This window comes from Malaclemys terrapin, chromosome 2 (genome assembly GCF_027887155.1).
Source record: "Malaclemys terrapin pileata isolate rMalTer1 chromosome 2, rMalTer1.hap1, whole genome shotgun sequence".
Taxonomy (NCBI): domain Eukaryota; kingdom Metazoa; phylum Chordata; order Testudines; family Emydidae; genus Malaclemys; species Malaclemys terrapin.
This window is the reverse complement of record NC_071506.1, coordinates 246475078-246487491: the sequence shown is the minus strand read 5'-3', so window position 1 is coordinate 246487491 and position 12414 is coordinate 246475078. Positions and strand designations below refer to the sequence as shown.

Sequence of the window (12414 nt, the reverse complement as noted above, 5' to 3'; positions counted from 1 at the left end):
CTGGTTGTTTAGCAGGCTTCCTGCTTCTGATATACTTAAAAAACATTTTATTATTACCTTTGGAGTTTTTGGCTAACCGTTCTTCAAACTCCTCTTTGGCTTTTCTTATTACATTCTTGCACTTAATTTGGCAGCATTTATGCTCCTTTCTAATTCCTTCCCTTTCTTGGGATTAGTAGAACTTTATATGTGGTGAACAAGATTTTCAGAAATCCTCATCATATTTAACTTGGCTTCTGGGTGGAAGCCCAGGGCTGGATTGCTTTAAGGGAGCTGTATTTTTGGCTTCTGGGTATTTTGTAAGATATTGCAGAAGCTGCTTAGTTGCTGACTCAGTGAATCTACTTATTAGAATAACCACCAGTTTTGGGGTATGTCTGCCTCATTCTTTATAGTTTGCCCTGACTGAGCATTCCGTGTGGCCCCTCTAGCAACCATGCCCACAGGATGTATGCTTTCACTGGAAGATGAAGGCTACGTCTCGACTAGTTCTTCTGAGTGTTTCCCCTTTCTGACCAGCATTGCTTCAGTCTTGCCTGGGTTCATCTTCAGCCAACCATTCTTCATCCAAAAGTTGATTTCTTCTAGACCTTCTGACACGTCAGTAGTGGCAGTGGTTGCATCAGCTTAGAACAGGATATATAGCTGAGTATCATCAGCATTCCACTGGCAGCTGGGCCAAGGGCATCTTGCTAGCTCTCCCTCAGTCTCATATAGGTACTGAAGAGAAGAAGGAATACTATGGATCCTTTTGGAGAGAAGGAGCAGTTATCCACCACCACTCCCTCAGTTCTGCTGGAGAGGAAAGATTGGAGCCAATATTGTGTTGGGCCATCTACAACTGCTACGTCATGTAGGCATGTTAATAATACCTTAGGGTACACTTTGTCAAAGGCTGCAGATAGGTTCAGCAGCCTGTGTTCACAGCCATAAGAAGGTTGTCTTTTAGCGCCACTATGTTGTACCCTGATCCGAAACCTTGGTAACAGGCATCTGGAATGTTGGCTGACACTGGAGCTTGATGGTTACTATTTTCTCAGTTACTTTGTCCATGAATGGGAGGTTGGAGATGGGACAGTTAATGGTTGGCATAGTTGGTCTTCACAGCCTTTTACCAGCCAGAAGGGGCATAGATCCATTTCACAGGTCATGGCTCTAATATTTTCAGGGTTTCTAGATCTTCAAAACATGTAATGGGGAGAAGCGAGTAGCGGCGCGTTCGGGGGATAGCGGAGGTGAGCTGGGGCCGGCGGGCACGGGGAGTAACTCTTGGGGGGGCAGGGAACCACTTCCTGCCCCAGCTCACCCCTGCTCCACTGCTGCCATCCCCCGAGCGCGCCACAACTCCCCTTCTCCCCCCTCCTTCCCCGGCTTGCCGCGGGGGAGCGGAGGTGAGCTGGCGGGGGGGGGGGGGGGAGAGGCGGAGGGGCGGCAATTTTTTGACGGCCTAGGGGCGGCAAATTTATTAATCTGCCCCTGCTTCTCATAAAGAAACTAGGGAAATATTACCTAGATAGAGCTATTATAGGGTGGGTGCATAACTGGATGGAAAACCGTTCTCAGAGAGTTGTTAACAGTGGTTCAGTCAAGTGGGGTCCCACAAGGATCCGTTCTGGGTCCAGTTCTGTTCAATATCTTCATCAGTGATGTAGATACTGGCATAGAAAGTACACTTATAAAGTTTGTGGACGATACCAAGCTGGGAGGGGTTGTAAGCGCCTAGAGGATAGGATTAAAATTCAAAATGACCTGGACAAACTGTAGAAATGGTCTGAAGTAAATAGGAAGAAATTCAATAATGAAAAATGCAAAATATTCCACTTAGGAAGGAACAATCAGCTGCACACATACAAAGTGGGAAATGACTGCCTAGGAGTGAGTACTGCGGAAAGGGATCTGGAGGTCATAGTGAATCACAAGCCAAATATGAGTCAACAATGTAACACTGTTGCAAAAAAAGCAAACATCATTCAGGGATATATTATCAGGAGTATTGTAAGCAAGACATGAGAAGTAATTTTTCTGCTCTACTCTGCGCTGATTAGGCCTCAACTGGAGTACTGTGTCCAGTTCTGGGTGCCACATTTCAGGAAAGATGTGGACAAACTGGAGAAAGTCCAGAGAAGAAGAACAAAAATTATTAAAGGTCTAGAAAACATGACCTACGACGGAAGATTGAAAAAATTGGATTTGTTTAGTCTGGAGAAGAGAAGACTGAGAGGGGACATGATAACAGTTTTCAAGTACATCAAAGGCTGTTAAAAGGAGGAGGGAGAAAAACTGTTCTCCTTAACCTTTGAGGCTAGGACAAGAAGCAATGGGCTTAAGTTGCAGCAACGGCAGTTTAGGTTGAACATTAGGAAAAACTTCCTAACTATCAGGGCAGTTAAGCACTGGAATAAATTGCCTAGGGAGGTTGTGGAATCTCCATTATTGGGGATTTTTAAGAGCAGATTAGAGAAATGCCTGTCAGGGATGGTCTAGCTAATCCTTTGTCCTGCCATGAGTGCAGGGGACTGGACTAGATGACCTCTCAAGATCCCTTCCAGTCCTACCATTCTATGATTATTCACTTTCTTATACCCTATTCCTGTAAGCTTTTTCACATGAGGAGGCCCTGTGTCTGTGCATAGCTCCACTGCTGTCAATAGGGATCCACACAGGTGCAGAGGTTCACCAACATGGAACAGTTTGCCAGATCTGGGCCTTAGGTTTTAAGCTTTTTCTGGGAAAGGATTACATCTACCTTCCCACGCTTGTACAATGCCCTGGTACTGGTTCAGTAATTTTGATTGGTGCACCAGGAGTATAAATAGTACTAATAATAACAGCTAATAATACCACTGCTTCTAAACAACAAGAGGCTGGCCTGATCAGGCTGCCACCTGCTTTCCCATGTCTTCAGGCCTCTTTCCAGTTATTGTTGAATCCCTGATCCATCAGTATTCATGCAAGAACTGGCCAAGGAAACTTACTATTACTCCTTAGTTTCATATCACCGGATGTTACTGCACTTTGCTTGGACACCTGAACTCCAGGATGGAAAAGAAAAGCAGTACAGAAGAACTGTGGTGGCCAAAACTTTGAGACAGGAAGAAAATGGGGGGCGGGAGGAAGGTAAGTTAAGAATTGAACATCTCATGACACAGGCAAGTATTTTTCCAAGAGTACAGTAGCACAACCTCTGTGTCCTAGGCAGTGTTAATTTTCTGTGACCGACTAAGGTTCTTTAGAACCTCTTGCTCTTCAGGCCTACCTGAATAACATGTAGCCACCTCTTTCAGTAAGGGAAGGTTACAGCTGTCAAGATCTACACCAGAGTTTTAATTGATAGTGGAGAGTTTTCAGCTTCCCATCTGTCATAGGGTATACAGACCATGGCAAGAAAACATTAACTGCCTTTCATTTTAGAATACTGCCTCAGCTGTCTCTAGTCCAGCTTTTCTCAAATGCGGCCACCGCTTGCGGCCAAAGCCTCCTGGGATGTTATGGGGGGTGGAAGGGAGGGGCAAAGTAGCAGCCCCTCCCTGTTGCTCCTGGATGCACTGCCTTGGTGTTGATTGCTGAGGCCACCAGCAGTGGTTGGGCCCTGCTCCCCCTGTGGAGACACCTGGGGCACAATACTCGAGAACCAGGCAACCGGTGAGTTTCCCAAGTTCCCAGAGGCAGTGGGGTTCAGGCTTTGGACTTCAGCCCTGAGGTAGCGCAGCAGCAGGGCAGCAGACTCTGGCCACAGGGTTTTGGGCTCCAGCCCCCCACCCACCCCCATTGCCCTTGGCTCCCGCTGCCTCCCTCGATCCCCCATCCACGGCTTAATTTGTCCCCAGGCTTGACAGGGCTGAGTAGATCTGCTATGAAAAGCAATACTTGTATGCTTGTTAATATTACTTTTCACAACAGACTTATTAGCTAGCAATAAATAAATTACAATAATTTGGACATGTATATGTACATATTTATTAGTTTTTCCTAAAGCTAATTAAGTATTGTAGGAAGAAGTGTGAGAGCGGCCACCAGCAAGAGTTGGTGGCCGCACTCTGAGGCCACCAAAAAATTTGTCCTGAGAACCCCTGAGTCACTGCAGAGATAGTCAGAAGAGAACAGAAACAGCTGGGGAAACTGAAAGGACCCTCTCCTTATACTTCCATATAAGGGATCAGATTCTGAAAAAGCAGAAGTAGGAAGTCACAGTTCCTTATAAGTCCTTAGCAGGGCTGAGACCAGGAAACAGCTTGGTTCTTTGGTCCACTTTCTCCAGAGAAATTGGCTGAGAAATGCCACCCTATGGGCTAGTCTACACTACGGGGAGGATCGATCTAAATTACGCAACTTCAGCTATGTGAATAATGTAGCTGAAGTTGATGTACTTAGATCTACTCACTGCAGTGTCTTCACTATGGTGTGTCAATGGGAGACACTCTCCCGTCGATTCCCCTTGGCTTCTTGTCGAGGTGGAGTATCAAAGGTGCCATTAGAGTGATCAGCGGTCTTAGCGGTCAATTTATCGCATCTATACTAGACATGATAAATCAATTCCCGCTGGATCGATCACAGCCCATCGATCCGGCCGGTAGTGTAGACAAGCCCTATGTATTAAACTCCCAAAGAGAGTGAAATGTGGGAGTAGCATTAGGAGTGATTTTTCACATGCTTATCTCTTGAGATTTGGCTGAGCTTGAAACTATGAGCAAGGAAAAGTGGGGAAACTTCCCCCCCCCTCTGGTTTAATCCTAAAGAGGTGGGACTCTGTTAGACCCCCAACATCTGGGATCAACTGATAAAACCTGCCCCTCTTAGACTACAAAATACCTACCTTGTGTTCTGACTGGTATTTGATCTTGCCCTATTGTATGGATACCATCTTAGTCCTAAATCAAAGGAGAAAAAATACTCATGCGGTCTGGAGACACCAATCCCTTTATAGTACACTACTCACTCAGTATTCTGTACCTCCAGTGTACTCTGGTTTTAGGTACCTTATAAGCAAGTGTCTCAACAGGTCTGGAAATTGATTGCTTTTTAACAATGAAGGAAGCAGTAATGCTAATTTCTGTTGCATTGGGCACTAAATTTTGTTATAAATTAGCACTAGTCACCTTTATGAAATGTAATTAAGCATCTGAATGCCATTGTTGCCATCTCTGATTATAACAACAAAAGTGAATATGACAATGGTGACACTAGGGAGAACATTATGCCTGTTTAAATCCCCAAATGCAAGAGAGGCGTTAATAATAATAACTGACATTTATGTAGTGTCTTTAATTCCATGATCCCAAAGTACCTGACAGAATAATACAAAAATGCATATTACAGGGATCACTTCATCCATCACTCAAATACAACCACCCCACAGGCAGAAGGCTGCAACCTTTTAACACCACAGAACAGATGAGGACAGAAAATAAAGAATGCCATATGTAACAAACTACTGGGGTAATTTTAGATAGGCAGAATACAATTGTCCAACAGAAATTCAGCCCAGGCTAAGATCCCTCCTCTTGCAAGAGGTGCCATGAGAATCTTTAATGACCACAAATAGCCAGAACCTTGCTTCTATCCAAAAGATGATATTTTCAACAGCAGACTGCCCCAAAACCATGCTGGGATATTCACTTAGGCCTGGTCTACACTACGGGTTTAGGTCAACTTTAGCAGCATTAAACCGAATTAAGCCTGGACACGTCCACACAACGAAGCCCTTTCTTTCGACTTAAAGGGTCCTTTAAACCGGTTTCTTTACACCACCTCCGACGAGGGGATTAGCGATAAAACCGGCCTTTGCGGGTCGGAATTGGGGTAGTGTGGACGGAATTTGACGTTATTGGCCTCCGGGAGCTATCCCACAGTGCTTCATTGTGACCGCTCTGGACAGCACTCTCAACTCAGATGCACTGACCAGGTAGACAGGAAAAGACCCGCGAATGTTTGAATTTCATTTCCTGTTTGCCCAGCGTGGAGAGCACAGGTGACCACGCAGAGCTCATCAGCACAGGTAACCGTGATGGAGTCCCAGGATCGCAAAAGAGCTCCAGCATGGACCGAACGGGAGGTACGAGATCTGCTCGCCATATGGGGAGATGAAGCAGTGATAGCTGAACTCCGTAGCAGTAAAAGAAATGGAAAAGTATTAGAAAAGATCTCCAAGGCCATGAAGGACCGAGGCCATAACAGGGACACACAGCAGTGCCGCGTGAAAATTAAGGAGCTACGGCAAGCTTACCACAAAGCCAGAGAAGCAAACGGAAGGTCCGGGGCAGAGCCGCAAACTTGCCGCTACTACGCGGAGCTGCATGCGATCCTAGGGGGTGCAGCCACCACTACCCCAACTGTGTGCTATGACTCTCTCACTGGAGAAACACACAGGGAAGACGGTTCGGGGAACGAGGAAGATGACGATGGAGGTACTGTAGGTAGCTCACAGCAGCAAGGAAGCGGAGAAACCAGTTTCCCCAACAGCCAGGATATGTTTGTGACCCTGGACCTGGAACCAGTAACCCCCGAACTCACCCAAGACCCTCAGGGCACACAGGAGACCTCTGGTGAGTGTAACTTTGTAAATATTTGTAAACATTACCAAAAAAAAGCAAGCGTGTTTAATGATTACTTTGCCCTGGCAATCGCGGCCAGTACATCTACTGGAAAGGTCTGTTAACGTGTATGGGGATGGAGCGGAAATCCTCCAGGGACATCTCCAGAAAGCTCTCCTGGTTGAAATGGGGTGATTTTATTAAGGGGACATTCAGAGGCGCCCGTTCCTGCTCTTCTGACCAGAAATGTTCCCCGCTGTTAACCACGCGGTGGGGGGAGGGGTGAAGTGATCATCCCAGAGAATCGTGTGTGTGTGTGTGGGGGGGTGGTTTACTTGTGTTTGTGCCGCATGTTAACCGGGAAACCGCAGCCCCCTCCTTTTACATTGAAACCCCATTTTAAATGGACAACCCAATTCATCCTTGATATGGGAAATGCGCTGCTGTTTGCAACCTTTCCCGCATGTTAAGAAGGTTAAAAAAGCCAAAACACTGTGGCCTACCATGGCTGCCTGCAAGCCGAAATATGCGACCTTGTAATGAAAGAGTGTACCCATTGTTCTCTAAAATGTGTCTTTTTTAACCACCTCTCCCTTCTCCTCCACCAGCTGCAAATGTTTCTCCTTCGCAGAGGCTCGTGAACATTAGAAAGAGAAAACGTAGGACGAGGGACGATATGTTCACGGAGCTGCAGATGTCCTCCCACGCTGATAGAGCACAGCAGAATGCGTGGAGGCAGTCAATGTCGGAGAGGAGAAAAGCCCAATATGAACGAGAGGAGAGGTGGCGGGTTGAAGACGATAGGTGGCGTCAGCTTGCAGACAGACGGCAAGAGGCAATGCTCCGTCTGCTGGAGCATCAAACTGATATGCTCGAGCGTATGGTTGAGTTGCAGGAAAGGCCCTAATAAAAGAGGAAGAACACTACTTCCCATAACACCTAAGGTTTCCTTTAAGAGCTTGCATTCATGTACCAGCTAGGCCCAGCCCTCCTTACCTGAGTTCCCCGCTGAGATGGCTTACTTACCTATGTTGATAGCCATGCATGTCAATAAGGGTCGCACATTATAATGTGGCCATTACCGATCACCTCCACTGCAGAGTCCTTGGGACTCTGAAGAACTGTCTTCTGCTTCCAAAGTAACCTCCTATAGGAAAGTTGGGAGATGCCCTCACCACTGTGGGAAGCTGGGAGCTACCAGATGCTACACTATCCATTTAATGGTCTAGACACACTCTTATCGCGATATTGAGATTTTTTTTTTTAATTCCAGACTATTTAATGGGACCCACAGAACTTTCACCTCTGCTCCTTGGCTTGTCATCTCCACATGGGAGTTACAGCAGAATAATAATCCAGATCTTTGTATGCTGACTGTAATTTAACTGCATAATGGCCTTGCAAACCTGATGACATTAGCAGGGGTGCCTTGCCCAGGTTATCAACCAGACTACTGCTTGACCTGGAAGTCTAGGGGTACATCTATACTTACCCGCTGGTTCGGCGGCAAGCAATCGATCTTCTGGGATCGATTTATTGTGTCTTATCTAGACACGATAAATCGATCCCAGAAGTGCTCGCCGTCGACGCCGGTAATCCTGCTATGCGAGAGGAGTAGGCGGAGTCGATGGGGGAGTTTGCCTGCCGTGTGTGGACCCACGGTAAGTACCTTTAAGTTCGAACTACTATACTTCGACTTCAGCTACGTTATTTACGTAGCTGAAGTTGCGTATCTTAAGTCGAACTGGGGGCTTAGTGTGGACCAGCCCTAGGTTGTAAAAACTATCTGCTTCTCTGTGCCAAAGTTGAATAGCTACTAGAGAGGGGGCATTCCTTCCTGATGCTTAGCGGGCCAGTGCTGCATGAGTAGCAAAGTGTCAAAACCCTAAGGACAGTGAGTCGCTTTGATCACACAGTGCAGCAATTCCCTCTGATTGGTTTCACAATAATTCAACCACCATTTCTCATTCTGTCACAACACTGCTACCACCCCATTGTCATTGATTTCCTGGGCAGAGAGGTACTCACATATGCCAACTCCCAGGTTGCAGTTAGTACCCTTTTCAGTTCCTCAAACACCTATGTACTCCACTCTCCAACAGAGCTGCGTCTCTCCTGGCCAATTAGTTTTGGTTTGTGTGTTTGGCTTCTACTGCTCCAGTCATTTCCAATCCTTCTGTGTACTCCCAGCATGGTTCACTAATTCCCTTAAATGGCTTGTTTCTTAACACGTCAAAGTCCAACTGGCAGGCACCTTCTTATGCTAGAACAAGAGGTATTTCCCGTTAGCCTATCAGACATGCCCGATCCTTCTGTGTCCTCCTTAGGCCTGGTCTACACTGGAGGGGGGAAATCAACCTAAGATAACACAACTTCAGCTACGAGAATAGCGTAGCTGAAGTCGACGTATCTTAATTCGACTTACCTCCCGTCCTCATGGTGCGGGATCAACGGCTGCCGCTCCCCCGTCTGCTCTGCTTCTGCCTCTCGCCGCGGTGGAGTTCCGGAGTTGACGGCAGAGCGATTAGGGATCGATTTATCGCGTCTACACTACACTAGACGCGATAAATTGATCCCCAATAGATCAATCACTACCTGCCGATCCGGTGGGTAGTGAAGACGTACCCTTAGCTTCCTCCCCACAGTTAGAGGGATATACACATTAATAAACTTCATGCAGGGAACTGTTACTCTGCAGGCTGTGGTCCAAGCACAGGAGTGGGATCTCGGTGTACGTCCAGATCTGGATCGGCGGGTAGTGATCGATCTAACGCACACCCGTCGACTCCGGAACTCCACCAGGGCGAGCGGCGGTAGTGGAGTCGACAGGGGAGCCGCGGCCATCGATCCTGTGCCGCAAGGACGGGAGGTAAGTCGAAATAAGATATGTCGACTTCAGCTACGCTATTCCTGTAGCTGAAGTTGCGTACCTTATATCGACCCCCCCAGTGTAGAGCAGGCCAAACTCCTGATTGCTAATCTCCGGTTTGCTACTGACTCACTGTGTGCGGCATGACACCCGGGCTAATGGGAAATACCTCTCATTCTGGCATAAGAAGGTGCGTGACGTTGGACTTTGACGTGTTAAGAAACAAGCCGTTTAAGGGAATTAGTGAACCATGCTTAGGGTTACCATTCGTACGGATTCCCCCAGACATGTCCGGCTTTTTGAGCTAAAAATAGCGTCCGGGGGGAATTTGTAAATGTCCGGACTTCCCCCCCCCATGCAGAGCACGCGCGGCTAACAGGGCAGCCGGCCGGATGGTGCCACTTACATGGGGCTCCGACAGCCAGAGAGACCCCTCCTCCCCCCTGCAGCAGAGATCACCGCTCCATCCCTCCCTGCATTCAGAGATCGCCTCCGGCAGTCTGGAGCTCCTCCCCCACTGCTGCCCAGCGTGCCGGGATGGCTCAGGCCTGAGCAAGCTCACAGAGACATTAGGTGAAGGCCAACAACAAGGGGGCCAAGAGGTCGGAGAAGGGGCAGGGAGGTTCTGGAGGGGGCAGTCAAGAGACGGGGGGGTTGGGAGTTCGGAGGGGCTTTCGGGGGGGGTGGATAAGGTTTTGGGCAGTCAGGGTACAGGTAGGGGGTAGGGTCCGGGGGGGCAGTTAGGGTGGGGGGAGTCTTAGGAGGGGGCAGTTAGGGGACAAGGAACAGGAAGGCTTAGGTAGGGGGTGGGGTTCTGGAGGGCAGTTAGGAGCAGGGGTCCCAGGAGGGCGCAGTCAGGGGACAAGGAGCGGGGGGGGTGTTTAGGAGTTCTGGGGGGGGCTGTCAGGGGGCAGGAGTGGGGAGAGGGATTGGAGCAGTCAGGGGACAGGGAGCAGAGAGGTTTAGATGGGTCGGGAGTTCGGGGGGGGGCTGTCAGGGGGTGGGGAGTGGTTGGATGGGGCGTGGGAGTCCCAGGGGTCTGTCTGGGGTTGGGGGGTGTGGATAAGGGTTGGGGCAGCCAGGGTACAGGTAGGGAGTAGGGTTCCAGGGGCCAGTTAGGATTGGGGGAGGGTCTCAGGAGGGGGCAGTCAGGGGACAAGAGGCAGGGAGGCTTAGGTAGGGGGTGGAGTCCTGGGGGGCAGTTAGGGGCAGGGGTCCCAGGAGGGGGCAGTCAGGGGACAAGGAGCGGGTGGAGGGTTGGGGGGTTCTGAGAGGGGGAAGTGGGTGGGGCAGGGGCAGGGCTAGGGCAGGATGGGGGCGGGGCTAGGGCAGGGCTCCTCCCCTCCTCTTTTTTGCTTGCTGAAATATGGTAACTCTAACCGTGCTGTCCCGGGCCCACCCCCCTCGCTGCCCGGCGGGAGGGGCGGGCTGCTCCCACAGCCCCCCACCCCGAGCTGGCTCCCGCTGACGGGCGAGCGGCCACGCAGACACCGGGACTTAAAAAACAAAACCGGAGCTCAGCCCTCTTCCGACTGGGTGGCGCTGGCCGCCGCAAGGCACCCACGGCCCGACACCGGAACCACCCGAGTCCGGGCCTCAGCACCGGCTCCCGCCCATGGCGGACGAAGTTGTCCTGGGCCGACCCCCTCGCTGCCCGGCGGGAGGGGCGGGCTGCTCCGACAGCCGCCCCCCGAGCTGGCTCCCGCTGACGGGCGGGCGGCCACGCAGACACCGGGGCCCTCTACTTCCTGGGGGGCGCTCACCCGCCCTCCACCGCCGCTTACCTCAGCGCGGGCTCCTGCGCCAGTCCGCTCGCCGACTTTCTGTCCCGCTTCCCCGCCCGGGCGTGGCTTCCCCGTCCGCGCACCCGCCCCGCAGCTGGAGGCCCTGGGCAGGGGCGGCTGCGGAGCGGCCCGGCTGGTGACGGTGGCTGGACAGCCGCCAAGGCCGGGTGTCCCCACCCGCAGCCGCCCCGTGCAGGGTGCTCGCACTTCATGTGCCCCGGGCGTAGCAGTAGCGCATGGAGAGCCCACTGCACTGGGTGCCCTGCGCCCTGTAGTGGCACTGCGCTGCCTGGGGCCGCTTCTCTGCCCCTGAATTCAGTGTGCCTGCTGACTGGGCCCTGTGGGCGAAGACATTGTGTCTCTGCCTCTTCCTGATGTGTCACCCTGGGTATGGTGCTACCAGCCTTGTGACAATGGATTGCAGCCCCTTGCAGGGCATGGGAATCATAGACATGTAGGTCTGGAAGGGACCTCCAGAGGTCTTCCAGTCTGATCCCCTGCACTCACGGCAGGACTATGTAATAACTAAACCCTTCCTGGCAGGTGTTTGTCTTAAAAATTTTCAGTGATGGAGATTCCACAACCTTCCTCTGTAATTTGTGCCAGTGCTTAACTACTCTGACAGGAAGTTTTTTCTAATATGCAACCTAAACCACCCTTCAGAGTAGCAGCCGTGTTAGTCTGTATCCACAAAAAGAACCGGAGTACTTGTGGCACCTTAGAGACTAACAAATTTATTAGAGCATAAGCTTTCGTGGACTACAGCCCACTTCTTTGGATGCAAAACCACCCTTGCAATTTAAGGCCATTGCTTCTTGTCCTAGCCTCAGAGGTTAATGAAAACAACTTTTCTCCCTCCTCCTTGTAACAACCTTTTATGTACTTGAAAACTGTTCTCATGTTTCCCCTTAGGCCTCTCTTTTCTAGACTAAACAGACACAATTTTTTCAATCTTTCCTCATAGGTCACGTTTTTTAGATCTTTAACGGTTTTTGTTGCTCTCCTTTAGAAGGCAAGCCACGGGAGGGACCTTCCGGACAGATGACCTATTGAAATCCCTTCCAGTCCTACATCTATGTGATTCTATGATATGGCGCTTGCTTCATAGATAATTTTCCTTAATTTTCACCTTTTCTGAAAGGTAATGAAGAAGTATATGGGGGAGGGAATGCCCAAAAGGAGATGTTTTAAGGACATGGCTGGGAACAAGAGCTGGGCAGAGTTAGTAGAG

At 49.9% G+C, this 12414-nt stretch overlaps 1 protein-coding gene across 4 annotated transcripts in view; it reads right to left on the bottom strand.

Moving 5' to 3' along the window:
- Nucleotides 1–11325, bottom strand: part of PTER (phosphotriesterase related) — a 37267-nt gene extending 25942 nt beyond the window's left edge. The window contains exon 1 of one of the 4 annotated variants that reach the window (XM_054020591.1): nucleotides 11184–11325. The gene's annotated coding sequence lies outside the window, so the exon portion shown is untranslated. Of the gene's footprint in view, nucleotides 1–4813; nucleotides 4850–11183 lie in introns of those variants that run through there. The other 3 variants (XM_054020592.1, XM_054020589.1, XM_054020590.1) reach the window with 3 other exon arrangements.
- Nucleotides 11326–12414: the final 1089 nt, after the last annotated feature.